Source organism: Ovis aries, chromosome 18 (assembly GCF_016772045.2).
Source record: "Ovis aries strain OAR_USU_Benz2616 breed Rambouillet chromosome 18, ARS-UI_Ramb_v3.0, whole genome shotgun sequence".
Classification (NCBI taxonomy): Eukaryota; Metazoa; Chordata; class Mammalia; order Artiodactyla; family Bovidae; genus Ovis; species Ovis aries.
The window spans coordinates 20,181,897-20,203,615 of record NC_056071.1 but is presented as its reverse complement, the minus strand read 5'-3'; the positions used below and the strand labels follow the sequence as shown (position 1 = coordinate 20,203,615).

The 21,719-nt window shown below is 53.7% G+C and overlaps 2 long non-coding RNA genes across 7 annotated transcripts in view; both read right to left on the bottom strand.

Annotated features, from left to right (window-relative positions):
* Window positions 1-6,298, bottom strand: part of LOC105603092 (uncharacterized) — a 30,558-nt gene extending 24,260 nt beyond the window's left edge. For all 4 annotated transcript variants that reach the window (XR_009597079.1, XR_009597078.1, XR_009597080.1 and 1 more), the window contains exon 1: window positions 6,122-6,298. This is a non-coding gene — a long non-coding RNA (uncharacterized LOC105603092). The remainder of the gene's footprint in view (window positions 1-6,121) is intronic.
* A 1,780-nt stretch (window positions 6,299-8,078) lies between these two features.
* Window positions 8,079-21,719, bottom strand: part of LOC114109005 (uncharacterized) — a 30,815-nt gene continuing 17,174 nt past the window's right edge. For all 3 annotated transcript variants that reach the window (XR_006056802.2, XR_006056803.2, XR_003585703.3), the window contains exon 2: window positions 8,079-11,454. This is a non-coding gene — a long non-coding RNA (uncharacterized LOC114109005). The remainder of the gene's footprint in view (window positions 11,455-21,719) is intronic.

Below are 21,719 nucleotides of genomic sequence, written 5' to 3'. Positions count from 1 at the left end.
GCAGGTGGAGGCCAGTCCAGCTCCCATGGACCATATTGTGCCACCATCAGCCAGTCTGGAGCCCAGAGCGACCAAGAGCCAGCCTGATGGGCAGCCGTGGTTAGGTTAAAGGGATCACTAGAGAAGGAATGGATAAAGATGGTTGGATAGCATCACTGACTCAATGGACATGAGTTTGAGCAAACTCCGGGAGATGGTGAAGGATAGGAAGCCTGATGTGCTGCAGTCCATGAGGTTGTAAAGAGTCAGACACGACTTCGCGACTGAATGACAGAGAAGCAAAGCTTCCCCTTCCTAGCAGGAGGACCTGAGTTTGGATTCCAGGGAGCAGTGTTCTCCAGGGTTACAGCCTGCGTTCCCTGCTCTAAGGGGATTGCGGGCCACTAGCCTCGAAGAGCCTGAGATGTTTAGATACGGCCCCCTCCTTGGAGTGTCGCAGTGATTCCAAGGCCATGCAAGTAGCCTCTGCCCGGCAGCCTGGAGTAAGAGGGAAGGGGCAGTTGAGTTGAGTGGCAGGACAGAGCCGTGCCACTCCCTACGCCCTGCCCTAAAGACATGGTGTGGATACTGCAGGGCCCTGGAGGCGAACCTGGGACAGATGCAGTGCGGCTCAGCCTCCTCTGTTCTTACCGTAAAATGCTGCTGGCCCCTGCGTGGGGCCCCAAATTTAGGCAGGAGTGAAAGATTGGAACGAGTGCAGGCGGTGGTGGAGACTACAGATGACGCATCGCAAGGCAGTTTTTATATTTCTATTTCCAAGACCTTTAACGCTCACCCAAAAGATGCAGGTGTGACCAGGAGGAGGGCCAGCAATGCTAACGCCCACGATTGACTTTCTTAGCATTACAGATTTAGAACACATCAGAAAAATAGAATGAATACACTTCCTGGAGAAGTAGATAAGCCCGGATGTAATCTTTGGCCCTCCTCAGGTTGGCTTCCCTCAGCTGAGAGTTTGTTTTTCTAAGGAAGCTTTTTGGGCAAAGGCAGTTTGTGCTCATGTGGGCATGGGGCATCTGGCTCTTGCAAAGCCCCACTAGGCAGTCTAGTGAGTTAGGCCACCACAAGGCCTGCTAAGCTGGAGCCCTGGGCAGAGTCCCTCAGTAGGGTGCCCCCTAAATCCAACCTTAGACCTGCCAGTGCCAGAACCCTTTTTACCAGGAAGAGCTTTATCAAGTTTTGGAATAAGTTAGGGCAGGAGTCTCCTATGGGTTTTGTTACTACAGCTGTTTCATCAAAAATGACTCATACACTGATCGGTTGATGATTGCTCCTGGAAAAGCTGGGAATATCTCAGTAACCTGGCATCCTGCCCATCACCCTTCCAGTGACTGATGTAGCGTGCACATTGCTGAATGCCAAGTTCTGACCAGAAGGCTTCAGACTAGAACTCAGACTCCTTGACCTGCTGGCCTCGGTGTATGTGTGGGCTCTTCCTGGGGTCTACCTCACACACCAGCTTCCTCCTCACAGCACCAAGGCTCACCATGGATGGAGTCAGACAAGGTAGCACTCAAAATGGAGCCTGTTGTGGGAGAACCCGAGGAAACCCACCCCTTCCTGATCATCTCACATCTTCCCTCTGGGTTTGTGATGAAAGAGATGAGGTTTCTCTGACGCTAAAGAGTCTGCAGTAAAGGAAGCAGCTCTTCAGCCCAACACCTTGACATGCAGGACCTGTGAGGCAGTGAGTGGGCTGAGATGTACAAGAGACTACAGTCTGATGTCCGCTTTGACAGTGAGCTTGGGGAAAGACCCTCCCCATCTTCAGTTTCCTCATCTGCCAAAGGAGGAGGGTTTTCAAAGAAGACCCTTAACATCTCTAATCTGAGGCTCCAATAAGTGTGAGAGAGGAACTCCTGCAGGCTTCTGAGGATGCTTGGTGTCCTCCCAAGGGAATGAACATTTCTTTCTGAAACCTGTCCTTTGATAAACAGTGTGATAGTGGAGTTAGTGGAGCCAAGCTGCCTGCGTTCAAATCTGACCCAGATTTGCCATTTACTAGCTTTGTAGCCTTGGTCCACTGTATTCTCTGGGCCTCAGTTGCCTCATCTCTGAAACAGAGATTGATAATAACTAAGGGTAACTGAGCTAATCTTCATATATACATGTAATGCACCTAGAAGCATGCTGGCATGGGCAAGCTGTTAAAATGATCCTCCCAGACCCTGGATGCAGTCTCACCCCTTCCCATCCCTCTTGGTCTCCTCCACTGATGATTACCGTTTCTGTCCCTGCACCACTGCCACGATCACAGCTCTGCCTGGGTCCAGGGAGTCTGGGAATGGCATGCAGGAGGGCAGGACTCCTGTGTATTGCCCATTTGATGAGTACATTGCCCACTTGATGAGTACATTGCCCGAGGAATCTCTGCCTCAATCCTTTACTTATTTTCTGAAATGGAAAGAAGTTGAGTCATCTCTCTCTCCTCTTCTCTCTCCTCAATTCCACCCATAGGCAGAAACAGCTGTGTGAAAACACATGCCCTTGGCTCTGAAGGGTGAGCAAGTAATGGAGGCCCAGTTGATGTATCCCCACTACAAGGGATCCTGCTCAGAGGTGAGTAGGGGTGTACTGCACAAAACAATTGACATTTTCTCCCCCTTTCAACACAACAGGGAAGCCCCAAGAATACTGGGTGGGTGACCATCTCCAGGGGATCTCCAGGGGATCTTCCCAACACAGGGATCGAACCTGGGTCTCCCACATTGCAGGCAGATTCTTTACTGTCCGAGCCACCAGGAATAGATGTATCTGTACTCGGTCGTGTCAGACTGTTTGTGACCCCATGGACTGTAGCCTGTTAGGCTCCTCTGTCCATGGAATTTTCCAGGCAAGAATACGGGAGTAGGGTGCCATTTCCTTCTCCAGGGGATCTTCAAGACCCAGGGATCTAATCCGAATCTCTTGCAACTCCTGTATTAGCAGGCAGGTTCTTTACCAGCTGAGCCACCAGGGCAGCCCTGAGCCAGCGGGAAAGCCCTCTCTAAATACACACATACATGACTGTCAGCTCCCCAGGGACAGGGGTTATTCTGTTCTGTTTGCTGCTGTAGCTCCAGTACCTAAAGTGATGCCTGCCCACAGAACAAGCACTCACTCAATAACTATTAAGTCAGTGAAAGTAAGAAGTGTCCCCACTGATCAGATCAGCTTCTGTAGCAGGGTCTAGTATTCATTTATTTTCCTCATCAAGAGGCAATGGCCAGATTTTAAAATAAGAAAGAAAAAAGAGAATTCTTCATCTCAGATTTCTCTTCTTAGTCATCTTCTGGCTCAGCCTCTAATTCTCTTGATTATCTACAAAGTCCTTCTTTGAACATCCCCCCAACATACAAACATCCCTGTAAGGAGTTAGACTCCAGGAGGGACAAGATTTTAAGGGTCTGTGTTTAATTCATCACCTTCAAAGACACTGGGGATCCGCATGCCCTCCTGGGGGTCTGGGTTATCTTGTACAGAATGGAGCAGCTGTCCTACCAGAATCCAGACACCTCCTCAGATGCCTGGTTGAAGCATGTGGAGACCAACTAGTATCAGTGTTTTATTTTCTGAGGGCAGGGAATGTTGCTTTTTGATAATGCAAAGTGACAGTAACATCATCATCATTAAAGAAGACTGCTATTAAAACAATAATGGCTTTCCCTCTTGGAAACATTTACTATGTCTCAGGCACTGGACCAAACACAACATCTTATTTTATCCTTACAACAAGCCCCTGAGATTGATTTACAAGCCCATTTTACAGATGAGATAATGGAGAACTGGCAAAAGTCATATAGTTTGTAGGAGCCAGGGTTTGAACACAAGATTCCAAAGTTTGAGCTGTTCACCCTCATCTTCTACCTTCTTTCGCTGATAAGGAAAGCAAGAGCGTCCACGTGAAAGATGATTTGGGAGGCATTTGCAGTGACTAGCTCAGAAACAAAGCTCAAATGTTGGTAATCAAACACAGTGAATTTTAAACTAACAGAACATTGGAAGTCAACTATACTCCAACAAAATTACTTCAAAGAAATAAAATAAAACAGCCTGCCCAAATTCAAAGTCCACCTGAACCGCTTTCTGCTGTGACACTGAAGGCAGTTTACTTAACCCCTCCACATCCCAGTTTTCTCTTCTGTAAAAGGGGGGTAATAACAAGACCCTGTCTCCTTTAGTTGGAAGGGCTGAGTTCATATATATAAATTATAAATTATTTTCTCAGCCTATATCAGAGTAGTACTTATACTGCCCTCTGTGAACTGCTGCCTTAAAGTTCCTCATTTTACCCCTCCACGAATTGGACATCTTGGCTATTGGGACCAAAAAACAAAACAAAAAAAAAAATAGCAGTTTATCCAAGATGTCACGATAACCCAGAGAGAATCAGATTAGACTCAGACCAGAAGTTCTCATGAGGAAGAGAAAGGATCTAGAGCAGACTATGCAGAAGGTTTTGAAGGAAAAAATGCTTCCTTTTCCCTTTTTAAAAAGATGTAAACATCTTCCCAGGCTCCTCTGACATCATCTTGTCAGTGATGAATCATCGGGAGCATAAAGACATGCACTAGGTAGGTCACAGTCTCCATTTTTAGTCAACTTCCTGGTGGCCCGGCTGAAGCCTTGCAGGAGGGCTCAAGATCTGATGCAGCTCAGGAAACCTCAGCCCCTCCAAGCCCTCAGAGGGCTGGGTTAAATGGAGAGGGAAAGACTAACAGAGACTGAAGGCCTCCCTTCTGGTATTTCTTTTTAAAATCTTAAAGCAATTTGCACAGGGTTTTTTCCCTTTCTTTTTAACAGAGTACATGGACCCAGCATTTTCCTGTTAATGCTTATTTGTGAATGAGACCTTGTATGTAATAGAACAGAGGGAAGCAGTCCCTGGGAGATCTCTCTGTTTGAACCAGTGTTTATTTAAAACAACAACAGCAAAAACCCCTCAGTCCTCAGTGGCTCCTAAATTTATATGTACTTGATTCTTTTTTTTCTTTTATGAATCCATCCAGAAACCATTTCATTTATCGTGTACCAAGCCCTTGGCAGTGCAACTGAAGATGTTAAGAGAAGCAGAGATGTGGAGGAAATCCAGGCAGATCTCCTGGAGGAGGAGACACTTGCTAAAGTTTGGCCAAGTGAAAATGGGAAGGAGTGTATTCTTAGAGGGAGAAATTTCATCATGACTAGAATTCCAGCAGTAAGAAATCTGGGAACTATACAGAGAAGCAGGGAAGGAACGCAGAAGGGGAACAGTGTGAATTGAGGGAAAAGCCCATCTCCCCCTTTTTATCTTGCTGCTTCTAACTGGCTGTGAATTTAGAAACCAGATAACATGGATATTAGGATTGTGTGTAAAACATCAGTACATAAACAACCTCAGAGTGAATATCTGACAATGAAAGGCAGGAATGGGAGGGAGGTAAGGTTTGGGCCACTCAGAAGAAGCCTCTTGTGCCCTTTCAGCCTCGAAGTGTGCTGGTGGGTGAGGTACTAGCTAACACCTGTCCCTGCACAGAATCCAGTAACCAGCCACAGTAGGAACAGCCAGAAGTCCTAAGCCATAAAAAGGGAGGATATCTTACGGGCCCCTGCACCGCCACTAAATCACAGCCCACTCTCACCCCACCCACCACCATTTGGCCCAGGACCTTAATTTAGGTGCTGGAGATGTGGGGGGAGGGAATGTCCATAGTTAATTCTCCCTAGAGCCGAGCCACACTCGCGCCCCTGCAGTTCTCCAGAAGGGGCCTCAGGGCCTGGGGAACTAGATTCTAACTGCGGGCCCCTCCTGCAGAATCTGAGAGAAGGCGAGAAAGAGCAAGATCCAGAACTAGCGCGCAGAAGCGGAGACCAAGGAGGCTAAGCCGATCAGAGAGGGATGAATTAGACGCCCCTGGGAAAGGCCGGCGACTTCACCGGATAGACACGGGGCACCCTTGCCCTCTGTGCCCCCCGCCCCAGGCCTGGGACCCCTCAGAGCCCTGGAGAGGCAGCGACCCCTCCCCGCCCCGGCGGGGCTCCCTCCCAGCCTCCCATTCTCGTTGCACCACACCGCCCTCCGCCCTGTTCCTCTGGGTCGCAGAGTGCGGGGCTGGGGGGCGGGGCAGAAGGGGTGCGGGCGAACCCCTCCAGGGCTTCTTACCTAAGCGCGAGCATCCTTCCGATCGAGCTCGGTCTGCTGCTGGGACTGCGGGGCTGGGGAGGCTCCCACGGACTCGGATCTCGCCTCCCCCCCGCCCCGAGCCCCCAGACCCTTCGGTGGCCCCGAGCTGGGGCGCCGGGACCAGGGGACAGGCGCCGCGCGGGCGGGAGGAGGCGGCTCCGGCGGGGCTCGGCGGGGCGGGGCGGGGGCGTCTGCCGGGCCCCGCCCGGAGGGGACTTGGGAGCGGGATTCTCTCTGGAAGGACAAAGGCGGCCGGGGAAGGCTTGGCGCCCCCCAACCCCCATCCCCGGGGCCTGACCCTGAACTTGAACTTGTACTTGACACTTTGTCCGGAAGGTGGCGAGGGAACCCATCTGACGGGGGGCTCGTCCGTCCACCTCTCCTCCTGGGGAGGGGGCGAACCTGGCCTCTTCGATGGCGCCGGGAGGGAGCCCCTACCTCCCCAGGTGCCCTCAGGGCCCGGTGCGCCCCCAAGCGGCCTTGGGCTCGAGGGTCGTGGGGTTCCTGCCCTCCCCCTCGGAGAATCGGGGTGCTAACAAGGCCGTGGGTCTCCCGCCCGCAGGAGTAGGCGCGGGCCCTGAGCCCCCGCCCTTCACCCCCTCCTCACCCCACCCCACCCCACCCCATCCCATCCCATCCCATCCCACCCCACCCCATCCCACCCCGAGCCCGGCCCGCAGCCGGAGCCGCGCGGGGCCGGCCGGATTCTCTGCACGTCGTGTCGGCGGCCGCTATTCAGCCGCTAATTGAACGTTAATGGCAGGTGCGGATGAGGTCACCGGAGCTGGCTTTTCTCACACATTTTTCATGCAAATTCGCGAAACTCTAAACAAATTTAAATAAAAAGCTCTTTGTGCCGCGCGCGCCCCTCAGTCTTCTCCCTCCCGCCCGGGGTCCTGGCTCCTCCCGGGGCCCTGGGGCCCCGAGCCTGCTGTCCGGTGGAGCGCGGCACGCGGTGGGGAGCCGGGCGCCTGGGGGCAGCGCCGCCTGCCGGAAGGCCGGGCCCACCCCGCCGCGCCGCCGGCGGCCCTGAGCGCGGCCCCCTGAGCGCGGTGGAGCGGAGATGAGCGTTTCACTGGGGTTGCCCTGCAGGGCGAGGCTGGTAGGACGTCAGGCACTTAGGGAGGCCGCGTGGGCAGGGGTTTGAATGCCTGGCATCTGGGCTGGTGTGCCTGTGCCGACACCCTGGCTGCACCCATCCCTGCACCCGCCAGCTACCTCAGCCTCACTCTCACCGTTGGTTAAACAGGAATTAATACAGTGCCCGTTTTGTATAGGGATGTCTGAGGATTAAACCATGACTTAGGACATGAGCAAGCACTTAGTGCCTGGCGCAAGAAAGTTTTGATAATTGTCTGGGGTTCCAGGGCCTTGTGAAAAGGGATGCTGTCAGATTGCACATTCATAGAGAACCTTGCCAGGGTCTTTCAGATTTATGAAGCCTTGCATCCCATTCTGGTCACAGAAATGAGATCTGGAGCCCAGCACCACTGCTTCCCAGCTGTGTGAGTATGCACGTTTCTTAGCATCTCTGAAGCCTCTGTTAGCTACTCTGTAAAACGGGATTAAGTCTTATGGCGGTGGGGGTGTTTGTCACTATGAGGATGAAATGACAAGACACTGATGGAGGTTTGGGAGCTGCCTCAAAATCCAGAACATACAGAACCCACAGAACCCCACTTCAGAGGGTAGCACACCTAAGATTGCCACCCTCAAGGCTAGAGGTAAGCCTTGGACCCGGTAGCCAATGGCCTCCATTCTCTTAGCCAGATGACCCTAGCCCAGATCAGGGAGACACTTTCCCAGACCTTGGGGGGGTTTCTTGGATCCAGATCAGGGACCCACCACACCTGACACAGCAGGAATTCTTTGCTAGTGGCTAAATCTGACTTTCCTCACCCACATTCTTCCCACAGAACTGACCAGACACATGGAAGGCTTTGCAAAGAAACTTTATTTGTTGTGAGTTGGGAAGAGTGCGTGTGCGTGTGTTAGTCATTCAGTTGTATCCGACTGTGCAATCCCATGGACTGTAGCCCGCCAGGCTCCTCTGTCCATGGAGCTCCCCAGGCAAGAATACTGGAGTGGGAAGCCATTCCCTTCTCTAGGGGATCTTCCCAACCTAGGGATCAAACCCGAGTCTCCCGCACTGCAGACACTTTACCATCTGAGCCACCAGGGAAGCCCATGGGGTAGAGAGAGGTGAGGTTTATAGGATGAGAAGAGGCTTCTCTTGCAGAACTTGCCGAGTCCTCCCTCGGGACCATCCAGGGGGACCACCTGGACTTGCAAGAGCCCCAGTGATTCTAGATCCCTGAGTGAGATCTCTGCTCACCGACTGCTGCTTCTGCAGCTTCAGCTTTCCTTGAGGACTTCATCAGGCCAGACTCTGGGAAGCACTGGGGCAGGCCCAGCAGTGCCCATCAGGCTTCTATCAGGTCAGGGGAGAAGCAGAGTCTGCAGAAGTGTAGGTGACCTGCAGCCAGGGGACTGGGGGGCTGCAGCAGTTAGACCCTCTGACCCCACCTACTCCCACTTCCCATTTCCCACCAGGTGGAAGCCCTGAGCCTTCCCCAGTACCTTGCCCTCACTTTCCCACGCTCATTCAGGCTTGTCTTAACCAGCTGGGCTGTGTCTTTGCCTCCAGGCCACCACCCACAGGAAGTCCATCTGGACAACCCTTCTGGCCCTGGACAGCTCTGGAGGGGAGGCTATACTAACCAAAGTCTCTATAATCCTCCTCCCCACCCCTCCACTGCCCAGTCCAGGGCCAGACATATTGCAGGAGCTACATGGCATTAGGTAAAACTGGGGGAGGACCCCAGGTAAGCAACTACTTGAGGAGGTAACCTTGCAGAGGAGGGGTTAATCTCTTTATGAATGGGAGGTGGAAAGGAGGGGTTCCTGCTTGGGGGACTTCCTAGTGGCCACACCAAACAGGATTTCTTTGCGGTCTGGAGTTAAGACTTCACAGTCCAAGAGACTTGAGTTTGAATCTTAGTTTTGGCACTAACTAGCTGTGTGACTTGGGACCTAAAACTTAATTTTTCTGGGCCTCATTGTCCTCATCTATAGAATGGGTGGGTAACAATAATACCGACAGTCTATAAAGTTATGAGGAGTTACTGCAACCCTCTGCCCATGGTCCATTTTAAATTCTTCTTTCCTGCTCACTCTTCAAGCTCCACAGCTGATTTGGGCTGACTGTAGGTGTTGCCCAAGTCCCAGGGACTACTCTGCAATCCTGCAGATTTCCCAGGGTCCTCTGGGTGGCTACTTGGTCCAGATCTATGGCACCTTTCCCACCCCCAGACCCCATCCCACCTAGGGCCCACTCAGGCCCATCAGGGCCCAACGGAGAGTTCCTCCAGTCACTGTGGCCAGGTCCTGGCCTGTCATGCGTGGAGTCAGACCCACACCTCCCACTCCTGAGACCTTGTGTCACTCCTCAGAGACACTTGCTGGGCCACTTGCTTTCTCTGGGGTGAAGCAAACAAGGAAGGCCAATGGCAAAATTCTCTTGGAGCTCCTACTCCAACTTGGTTAACAGAGGTTAAGCCTGATATACTCAATAATCTCTTTACATTTCTCAGTGAAAGTATTCCACAAGCATGGAAAGAAAATGGAAGACTGCATTCATTCCTTCTCACCCCCCAGAGGTAGTCTTCTAATACACACACCCAGAATCTCTCCACATATAAGCCTATTTTTCACTTTTAAATACACACAAATAAGATCATGTTCTATTGCCTGTTCTGCGATTTATTCTATTCACCCAACAATATATACTGGCCAGCCTTCCATATCAGCTAATATTTAGAGACCTACCACATTCATTTTTGCAGCTGCATAGTATTTCACGCAGTATGAATGGACCACAGGTTCATTTCCATTTCTTTACATTCTTAAAAAATAACCGCTCAGATGAACATTCTTGTACATTCTTCTTTGGGAACGTCTACCTGTTAACCGTTAATTTCTAGCAGTGCAATTTGCTTGTAACTAAGTACATGTGTCCTTTACATTCTGATATTGCCGCATTTCATACTTTCCCACCAATGGTGTTTGAGTGTCTTAGAAGAGATACGTGATGGTAGACAGAGGCATTGAGAGAGACAGCAATGTAAGATACAGGTCATGGAAGCATCCAACGAGCCCACTGAGCATGGCACTGGACTGGCCTGTTGCCCTGAGGGCAGTGCCCAGTGCCTCTGTCTTGTCCAGGCCTGTGTGGTCTAGTAGTCCAGGGGTACCCTGAGTCAGAGGGGAGTGGGCCCACAGGGGTGCTGGGAGAGGAGGGCGGGCCAGCACGGCTGGAGTCCCGCCTGAATGGTTTCCTGCGGCCATTGTCTCTGCCCTGCCTGGTCTCCTTGGGGGAGTTTATTCAGGGGCCTTTGGAGAAGAGTTGGGCAGGAGGAGGAGGGTGTGCAGCCCTCACCAAAGGCACCCAGGAATGTGTCACAGGAGGGAGAGGAAAAGGGAGGGAGGACCCATCCCTGGGAGACACGGACGTCAAGAACCCCTGACTAATGAATAGTGAGTTTGCCCTTGAACCTCACTGGGCTTCGCCATTCTCAGGCACAGAACAAGAGCAGAGACACGTCTGAGCCCAGCTGCACGGGGACGGCGGCGGTTCATCTCAGACACTTTGACAGGCCGGGCCTTTTCCCTGCATAGCTCGGATCTGGCTCCCGGCTCCCCTGGCAACAGCACAGCGGCATGGCTCCCAGGTCCAGGCCCTGCCTGCTGTGAGCAGGAGGAGGGAGGAAGAGGAGCACCAAGGGGAGGACAGCTGCGGAGAGGGCATCATTAACTCCTAGAAGGCTGGAGCCCCTTGCGTGGGCAACCACCCGGCATGCCGCCTTTGGTCCTCGGGGCGGAGATGTGGGGTGGAGCTTCTGTTTGCTCCAACACCCTGCACTGGGACAGGCATACAGTGTGACGAGGGCAGAAAGGGTGGCCCACAGATCAAAGGCCAAGACCTCTACAGGCTGGGTAGGGGGTAGGGCACGTTTCCCCAGGTTCCCAGCCAAGTCCCAGAAGAGCAGGAGTGGGAGCAGAACCTGCGCTGTGCTCTCTGCCCCAGTCCTCCTCCATCCTGGCCCCTGACTGATGCAGCTTCAAGACAGCAGCAACTGCATCTTCCCTTTCTGCTTGGCTCTTCCGCCTCTGATGATGGTGCGTGTCCTGGAGTGAGGAGCATGGCTCTGGATTCCAATCCTATGATCTTGGCAAGCAAGACCCACAGCTCCTCTGTCTCCATTTTCAGAGAAGCTGAAAAGAGGCTGTCCCATCACACTTCGCAGGACAATCTAGAGATAAGAGAAATAATATATGAGAAGGAGCTCGGTCCTCTGGGGAGGAAAGTGCCCTAGAAATCTCATTCAGGTATTATTAGGGCTGAAAGTAGGTATTTCTGCTCCCTGGGGCTGGGGGGAGGAGCTTCTTGAAGCTGTCTCAGAACCTCCTCAGCAGAACAGGCTGAAACTCAAAGGCAACAGGTTAGGAAAGGCAATGGTTTCTATCCACGTGGCCTTTGGAGGCTCAGCTTGGATGGGAAGGTAAGACAGACCTGCTGTACGTTTTCAAAAAACTTTTCCTGTATCATTGCTCTGCTTTGCTGCAACTTTATGAGAAGGGTGTGGTGATCCTCATTTTAGAATTAGGAAAAGAGAGGCTCAGAGAGGTTAAGAGCTGGCCCAAGGTCGCTCTGGTTACACAGACCTGAGCCCACGTCCCCTGATTCTGTGCCCTCCACGTGGGTCAGCTGTATGGGTGGCAGAACCAGCTGGCTGGGGTCCTGGGGAGGCGGGGGCAGACAGTGAGAAGCAGCATTTCCCCTGTGGATTGCTTCTTGGGGCTTGGACCTTCTGAGTCTGAAGGGCCTGGCCAAGGGAAGCAGGATAAGGCAAGTCCCAAGGAGAACAATGCAAGCCCACTGTGAGGGTCTCTGGTGGCAGAGCCACAGGACAAAGGCTAGCCAGAGCAAACAGGAACAGGAGAGGAGGCCCCAGAGCAGAAGGCGGGGACACACTCAGCTGGACCTGTGCTCTCCAGACACAGTCCTGCCCCAGGACAGGTCACAGCCCAGCCTCAGGTGCCGGCTGGCAGTGAGCTGGGTTTCTGTCTGAACCCTCTGGATGAAGATGTCTCCCTGCATCCCAGGGCAATTTGAAGGAGACCACACTGGTTGGGTTTCCTGTGAGCCAGGGGGCTGAGGCTGAGGGTTACTGGCAAGTAGCAGAAGCGAAAAAGCAGGAAGAACTCCCAGATTACAAAATGTCACGGCTAAAAGGGACCTTAGGTGTCATCCTAGCCAATACTCCTTTGCCAAGTCCAGAAAGGGAGAGGATTCACTCAAGGCCAGAAGAAGTCCAAGTCTCTGACTTTCCGCTAGGTAGGGTTATGCCTTCCCATGTGACTTGGCATTCTACCAGGCCACCCTGTGTCCTCAAAAGCAGTGATTTCACGCAATGAGGCACAGAGAAGGACCAGATAGAAGAGGTTACTGCTGGCAAAGCATACCACCTGTCAAGGGGTGGCTGCTGGAAGCCTGGGGCTGGGGCATATGCCACTTTGAGACCAGAAGCCTTCCTGGAAGAAACCACTGTCACCACGGTGCAGGTAGGGACCACAAACCTTACCTGGCCAATGCCGAAACAGGCATGAGGAGATGGATCAGAACACAGACTGGCCCCGAAGTCTGACCCCCCCCCCCCCAGTGCTTTCCAGAAGGGTCAGGGAGGAGCAACGGCTCTGGGGCAGATGGGAGCTCCCAGGAGAAGCCTGTCCCCACAGAGCCTGATGGTGGCGCCTTAGCCAGGGCGGGTTCTGGAGCTGGGAAGGACTTCGGCTTGCTGCCCTTGGCTGCCGGGTCCTCTGCCAGGTGGAGCAGGGTGCCCCATTCCAGGCAGATCTGACCTGCTCAAAATGCAAAGGAGGTCAGGGACCCTGTGTTGTGCAGCCTTGTAAGGAACCGCCCTCGAGGGAAGTCTGTGCGCTGGCTGATGAAGGGACACGTGATGGGACAGAAAGACACAAAGACAGATGAACTTCTTTCAGCCCAGTTGTGCCCTCCTTCCCAGGCTGCTGGTTTGGGCCAGCTGCCGCCTGACGGGCCAGTGCCCACAGGTAAATATCCTGCATATCACTACTGTCCTCATCCCCTGAATCATGGCTGCATCACCCCACCTCGAGAAGCTCAGATCCTCCATACCTGCCCTGGACCATAGGGAATAGGAGAAGGAAGATGAGCCCTGTTTAGTGGTGAGCGACTCCACTGGGAGGTAGGAATTATTATTCCCATTTTACAGATGAAGGTTTAGAGGCTCTAAGACTTTCAGGGGTCTGTTGCACAGTGATGCCAGAAGCAGAACGCCAATCTGGGCCTCTTGCCAGCCCCTCCTCTCCAGCCAGGGTCCCAGGCCCAGGCCATCACCAGCCTCTGGGGCTGCAAGGCTCTGAAGGGCCTGGGCCTGGCACCCCCACCTCCTTTTCTTCCCTCCCTAGGGTTCTCTCAGGGTTCGGTGTAAGCAGGGGTGGTGTACTGCCCAGCACACTTGATTCGTTCTAGAACAAATCCCCCAGCCCCTGAGCAGCCCTGACAGCGTTTTCCTGGCTAACCAGGAGAAGGAATGTCTGCCACATGCAGAAACGGCTTCTCCCACTAAGACAGGGAGCCCGAGGAGTCGGGGGCTGGGGCGAGGGTGGGGACAGCTACCGAACAATGAGGCCTTAGCCAGGGAGCAGGCGGCAGGGCCTTACTCTTGGGAGCGTCCCTCCTGAGGGGCAGAGCACAAGGCCAGCCGGGGCCCAGCCCTCCACTGGGCGCCACCCATGCCGCTCCAGCCTCTGAACGAGCCGCGCTTGGAATGTGATTCCCGGGCTTTGTGTGATGCTCGGTTAGCCGAGTGCGACTCCCAAGATCCCCTGTCACCCCCTAAAGCCTCTGCCAACCCACCCCCCAGCACCACACTGATCACCAGATTAAGGAGCTCAGGACTACAGCTGAGGCAGCTAACACCCAGGAGGGAGGGAGGGGTAGAGAGGGGAGGGGAGGGGCAGGGAGGGCAGTGGGCAGCTCTCCCCAGGCCTCCGGCCCTGCCTCTTTCTCTCCCACCCCTACTGTGGGCCCTGGTCTCTGTTCCTGCCTGAGCTCTAACCTTTACACTCTTCCTCATGTAGCTTCTGACTTCCCCTCCAGATCCCCAGATGGAGCCTAGGCCTCCCTGGCCAGGACTGCCTGCCCTCTGAGGGGGATCCCAGAGGTTCTCTAACCACCGCCCAACTCCACAGCAAGATGCACCCCCCGCAACATGAGGGAGCAGGAAGGAGCACCAGGGATGGGGAGAACGGCAAAGAAGGGGCAAGAGAAGGCGTTCAAAGCCCTTCCCTGAGACCCCAGCACCTCCTGAACCAATGCCATCCCCAAGCATTTAAAGCACAAACACAGGAATAGAAGTTCCCTTCTGTCTGCAAAGAATTACCAGGTCTGTAAGAAATGAAATGGCTAGGTTCACTGGAGGTTTTGGCCTAGGGAATTTTGGACTGTGAGGGTCCCAGACTTATCCTTTCAATCACTGAGAAGCTGTGAAGAGAGAACAGGACCAGTGGGGCTGGGTGGGAGAAAGGCAAGAAAAGGGACTGGAGCCAGTCCCTTGGATCCCAAGACTCCTGCACCTGGCCAAGAGGGGTCATGTTCCAGGTCCTCACTCCCTGACCTTCCAGCATTTCTGTGCGGGGCTGTGCAGATCTGGAAACTCTGACCCATATAGTCATCTGAAGGCCCAGCCCAGCAGGCATCCAGCCCCTCGTCCTCCATGCCAGGGCCTGCAGGGGGCGACCGGGACACACCCAGGGCCTCGGTCAGCAACTGCTCTCACTCCCGTTTCTCCTTCGCCTCCACTGCCAGGCTCCCCTCTGCCAGCCGGGGCCTGCTTGCCACCACTGCAGGGCAGGGGCAGAGGAAGAGAGCCTGGGGGCCTGGGGGCAGGGGTGGTTCTGTGAGGACCTGGGCACAGAGGCTCTACCTGCTCCTAGGGCAGAGGGCCACACTCCAGTGTCCGCAGGGGTAAAATCTTTCCTCTAAGGTCCGCTCACTGCCCGCCAGAATCCACTGGTCCCACGCCCGTCGTCGTGCTCAGGGAGTGCGAAATCAACACAGGTTCGAAACGATCACAACCATCACAGACTTTCTGAGTTAGAAGGAACCAAGAGATTCCTGAAGTTCTCCTCGCTCACTGTGCCAGGGAGAACACCGGCCTCCCTGGGGTCACGCAGCAAGCACGTGCTCCTGCCGCATCTGCTCAGGGCCAGGCTCCTGCGAGGGCCTAAAAGAGGTCTTCTCCGTTATACCCCAAACGAGATCCTGGCCCAACTGTGGGCGGCGGGGGTCTGGGGCCAGGGGAGGCCGTAATGCGATAAGCAGACTGGCCATCTGGCTTGGGGATGGAGGAGACTGGCCGCTTCTGCTGCCTGGTCCCGGGGGGCCCTGTGTCGCGAGAGACAGACGGCCAGATGGACGGGCGCTGGCCCGGGTCTGGGTGGAAGCCAGTGAGTTCCCTGTAGCCAGAGCTAACCAACTCGCACACATGGCAGGGTGGGAGTAAAGAAGGCATGGCCCAGGCGCCGCCAGGCCCCTCTAAAATGGCAGAGACAGGAAAGCGGGCTGGGGAGCTGAGATTCCCGCCCAGGCACAGAGCCTGACTCCCCAGGTGAGCCCTGACCCAGCTCAGCTCCACAGCCATAAGCAGGTCCCCCTCCCAGGGAAAGGCAAACGCGTCTCCCCTGGCACCTTCTCAGACATGCATGCAAAACTAATTAACATGGGGAGACATGTGAGCAGCCGGCCAGCTCCACACCCTCGAGTCCACGCAAACAAGGCGAGCCCTTGTCCGGGGGACGTGCACAAAGCTTTGTTGCTAATTTAGGCATCTGTCTCTGTCTGGTCTGGTCCTCCTGCCTGCGCTGGGGTTTTTCCCAGCCCCTCGGACAATGCTGGGAACAGGCCTGCCGATCCCTTATTCAAATCACACCCAGGACAATGAGCTCATTGTGCAGGCCACAGAAAAAGGGATGCTGTGGCGGGGGGCGGTGTGTGTCGGGGGTGGGCAGTGGAACCGGGCATCGGGAGTGGAGAAGGGTGGGGTGGTGAAGAAAATGGGAACCCAGGAGAGTGTTTACTAACACAGCCCCTGCAGCTGCCTTGGGCCCCGCTCCCTTCCCCCACCAGGCTGGCAGCCTGGGAGAAGTCCTGGGACTTGAATCAGAGGTGGGGGTCCCCACGGTAGATGAGAGGCCTTGAATCTACTGGGCTGGTGGATACAAAGTCTGGCTCAAATCTTTGCCTTGTCGCCCCCTCCCACCTTTAGCAGTCTACAGCTACCCCGAGTGTCCATGGCCGGTGTGCCTCTTGTAACTCGGTTTGGGGGTTGTTTTTTCTCTTACAGCAGAATGTAGAGATCCGGACTGCCGACAAGGAGATGGGGCTGGGGGGAGAGGTGCTGGCGGCTGCTCGGGGTGGGACCTGCTGTCTCAGCTATTGTCTTCAGGCAACATTTCATTTACTCCTCCTTCCCGGCTAATAAATTAGAGAGGAGGCTGTGAGCTTCGAAGGGACAGGCTCCCCACGGACGGCGGGCAGGCAGGTGGGAAGGCAAGTCTGTGAGCTCTTGGCAGATGGGGCTCACCCAGCGCTCGGCTGCTCACGCCACACCTGGTCAGACACTTGCACAGAGCTCAACAATGACCAGCATAAAAATACCGTGTGTGTGTGTATGTGTGTGTTTGTGTGCGCGCGCGCGCGCGTCCTCAGTCGTGTCTGACTTGCCCTACAAGCTACAGCCCACCAGGCTCCATGGGATTCTCCAGGCAAGAATACTGGAGTGTCATTTCCTCCTCCAGGGGATTTTTCCAACCCAGGGATCAAACCTGTGTTTCCTGCCTTGGCAGGCGGGTTCTTTACCACTTGAGCCATCGCGGAAGGCCCATATATATATATGTATACACACACATATGTGTCACATGTAAATTTATATACAGTATACAAATCCCCCTAGGTTCCTGAAGGGGTGATCTGGGGCTTGAGCCCTTCGTCCTAACAGTTCCCCAGCTCGTCGTCGCACTGAGCCCACCTAGACAGGCCGACGTAAACAGACATGCACAGCCTGACACTGACACGCAGACATACAAAGAAACACAAACACCCAGAGGCAGCCCCAGACACACACTGACAATGGTGTAATGAATGCAGGACGGCGAGAGCATTCAGTCCAAAGCCCACACCGCTGGTCGCCCAGCACCAGGGTGGCTCAAAGGTTATGGAGCAGCTGCAGGCCACCTCCCCACAGTCTCCTGTCCCAGGCTCTCGGCTCTGCGGAGCTGAGGTGCAACACCATGCCAGGCACCCAGGTGGGAGCAAATGTCTCCTGAGACAGAAAGGCTTAGAACTGGACTCAGCCCATAGTCAGGGCAGTCTGAGCTGCCCTGAAGGTTTTTCTTAACAGTGAAAGAAAAGATGTTTATTAAACGTCTTCTCGATTGTCCTGCATTTTGACACGTCTTGAAGTTGGGGCAAAGTGGAAATGCCATACAAGATCACCAATAGTTGATCTATCAAAAAGTTTATGATCACAATAGTTTATGATCTATCAAAAAGAAATTTCATATGGGCCAACCTAACAGGAGGAGAAGGCAATGGCACCCCACTCCAGTACTCTTGCCTAGAAAATCCCTTGGATGGAGGAGCCTGGTGGGCTGCAGTCCATGGGTTCGCTAAGAGTCGGACACGACTGAGCGATGTCACTTTCACTTTTCACTTTCACGCTTTGGAGAAGGAAATGGCAACCCACTTCAGTGTTCTTGCCTGGAAAATCCCAGGGACGGGGGAGCCTGGTGGGCTGCCGTCTGTGGGGTCGCACAGAGTCGGACACGACTGAAGTGACTTAGCAGAAGCAGCAACCTAATAGGCAACTGGCTGCAAGAACTAGTGGGTGTATTTTCCCTTTTGAAATTTCCTCTCCAGACTGGGTTATTTTATTCTGAAAGAAGAAAAGAAAAAACACACCCAATAATCTAAGCCTCAGATCTACTTTTGGAGCATCTGCCTATAGCCACATAACCATATCATGCAGAGCCGTCACAGTAGCCACTGGAATGGCCTGTGAACACACACACGCGCGCACGCAGCCTGCGGCCTGTATCAGGCCAAGACCCACATCCAGGCTCCCCCACCAGGGCTCCTGCTTCTCCTTCCCCCATCGTCTGGCTCTGGAGCATGTCCTGGGGAGGACGGAAGGAACAGGAGACTAGGATGGCATGGGCAATGGGGCAGCCGCACTACTGGCTTCTTCTCCGGCGAGGTGTCCGGGCTAGCTGAGAGTCTGTGCATGCACTGGAGGAAACATCAACCATACAGCTTTGAGACTAAAGCGTGCACTATCAACTGGCCACCAAGTATAAACCCAACTGTGCAACTCTGTGCATATGACACTCACTCCAACTCCCTGTAGGAGAGCCATGCCCAGGAAACTAGAAGGGTGCAAGGCCACGCAGTGTGAGGGAGGCCCACTCCTTGCCAGCAGTTGAACATTTATGGTCCTGTCGCTCACAGAACACAGAACGTACCACATCTTCCCAAGAAATCACTCTCGCCAATCTCTCTGGAGTTTCTCAGGGGAGGAAAGATGGAAGGTTTCAGAAGCAGAGTCCAGCAATGCTCTGCATCTCACTACCTGCTTCTTAGTTGTCCGGAGAGGAAGGCCTGTTTCACAGATGCTCATCTTGCCCACCAGTGACGGCTGGCCCATCCCTATAGAAGCTGAGAGCAAGATCCTTCCTTGAGAGTCTCCAGGTGACCTGGGATTCCAGTTCCAGATTTCCATGCAGCAGGAAGTCGCATGGTCTCTCTCACACCTCTGACAAAGTACTCTGACCACAAATGCCCTGTAACTCCTAGTGTTACCGCGTTAACTTTCTAAACACATACTACATTAACCTCAACAAGAAAACCACCAAAACACAACCACCAACAGCCACAGTAAGATGAAATGTTTGGCCTTCCCTCTCCTGAGAGGCAAGTGAGAGAATGCGAGCCTGTAGCCAGGGCTTGAGAGATGGCAGTTGCATTTGCACGGTGGGCTCCAATCTAGCGGCTACCTGGATGACTCTTCCAAATAACACAAGTGTTGAGAGCAGGTATCTGGGTGCCCACCACTGCTACCTTATAGGCAGGTTCACCTCCCAACCTCTGCACTCAGGGTCTAGTCTGAGCAGAACCAGGAGAGAATTCTGGCCTTGAGGTCCCAAACAGTGTTGGATTTCTTCTGAGGAAAAACCTTCTGCACAAGAATTAGAGGTAATTTATCATTTGATTGCATTTAAGATGTTCTTTACCAATCTCAGGGACTTCTCTGGTGGCTCAGACAGTAAAGAGTCTGCCTACAATGTGGGAGACCTGGGTTCTATCCCTGGGTCGGGAAGATTGCCTGGAGGAGGACACAGCAACCCAACCCACTAGATAATCCCATGGACAGAGGAGCCTGGCGGGATACAGTCTAGCCTCAAATGCAGATCTTGATAGGTGACTGCTATGCTGATTCCTAGGATCAAAGCTGTGTTTTAAATGAAGAAAAGGCAATTGAAACATCACAGTTCTATAAAGAATCAATGGAATCTGGAAAATTAAAGTTCTAGGCCAGACTAAATGGCAGCTTAAGGTCACCAAGGGCAAAACATGACATGGCCCCTACCAGGCTCTGGGTGTGTGGAGAGGGGCAGGGAAGCCAGGAAGCTGCAAATGGGTGAGAGCTGTCACACTCCCAGCACCCGCTAATCCAACACCCCCTGCCCAGGGCCTAGCCTTCCAGTCATGAGCGAATAGATGAAATTCTGTATCACACAAGCTTTAAAGGGCTGGGCAAGGGACTGTGGTTTTCTTCTCTTTATCCTCAAGGCCTTGCCCAGAGCCTGACACGGAATGCTTGGTCAATGAAACTTGAATGAACAAATGAATGAAGTAGAAAAAAAAAACAGTCTGGTATGGGAAGACTTCCAATTCCTGAGCGCCACGGTTGCCTTGCTAACTGGGGTATGGTTCCATGCACAGCCCTAGAAGCGCTGAAATCCAGGCCAGGAGCCAGCAGAGGTGAGAGGCCCAGGGTGGATGTGTCTACCCGACTCAGGCTGGCCTGGCAGCATACACACCCACCGTGCAAAGGGTGACAAGACCACTGCCCTTAGCCTGCCCTCCACTGTCACTGTTCTTGCCTCCACCATCTGACCTATTTTTCATATCCAAATTTCTAGGTCAGTCCTGTAAGACTCATGCCTATACCTGAGCCTCTGTTCAGGGAGTCCTGCCCCTCCTCAGCCCAGAAGACCTCTTTGGCTACAGTGATCCTGCTCTGATGCTCTGCCCCACATAAATCCCTCCTCTCCTGACTCTGATGGCCTGAGTCAGGCTCTGCACGTCTCCAATGTGTGCACCCTTAAGCTGCTTTCTGCCCCGTGGGCTTAGGGGACAGGTCAGGGCTTCTCCTCAGTTCTCTCTGGACCTCGGAGCTGGTGCAGTTAGGACACCATGGCTTACTGTAGACTGGCTGAGCCTGATCCCTTGCTCACTGCATTCCCTGCTGCTCCCCTCATCCCACATGTTTGGCCCACCAGTGAGATGGCTCCCTGCAGAACCTTGCTGGTTCCTCCTCCCCACACACACACATCCACTCCAGGACAGCAGGTGGGGGATGCAAACTGACACTTCTTGAGAGCTACAAGGTTAAGTATTACTATCCTCAGTGCTACAGATGGGAGAACTGGCTGGGAGAGAGAGAGTGTGCAGGTCAGACAGACCCCCAAAGCCCACTGAGCCACATGCACTTCCTTACACCACCATGACCTTGAAGCCTGCAATCCAACAGCAGAAGAGAGAGAAACAGACTGGAAACAACTAAAAATGGGGTAAGAGAAGCTGCAGACTCAAAGGGCGGGGATGGCTGTAAACTGGAGACCTCCTCCTGTTTACTCTCAGTCTCCCAGCACTGCCCACATGGCACACCCTCAAGGGCACGCACCACCTTCCCTGTCCTGCGCCGCCAAACTGGGTGAACGGGAAGTGGGTCTAAGGGTCTCTGCTTAAGGACAAGATTAGACAGAAGACGTGGAGACCTTTGCCTTCTCCAGAAGACACAAGTCTGGGACTTCCCTGGGGGTTCAGTGGTTAAAAATCCATGTTCCAATGCAGAAGACAGCATGCCACCTCAGGGCATGTAACAGGGCAGAAAGCAGAGCTTCTATCTTGTCCTGGGGAAGGTGTAATCCCTTGGCACCATGGGCAGACTGGTGGGCTTGAATCCACCCCTGACTTCACAGACTGAAGCATAGCCAGGCTACGGACCACATGGACAAGTAGGAGAAAGTCAGGGCTGGTGGGTTCTTCTTACCCCTCTGAGCACCTCACCAAGACTCCCAGGGGCCCAGCACTCAGCCTTCCTACCTGAATCATCCAGATATAACACCAGCCCAAAACGAAGACACTACAGAGCCATCCCCTGGCAGCCCAAGTGAGCTCCTGCTGCTTCCT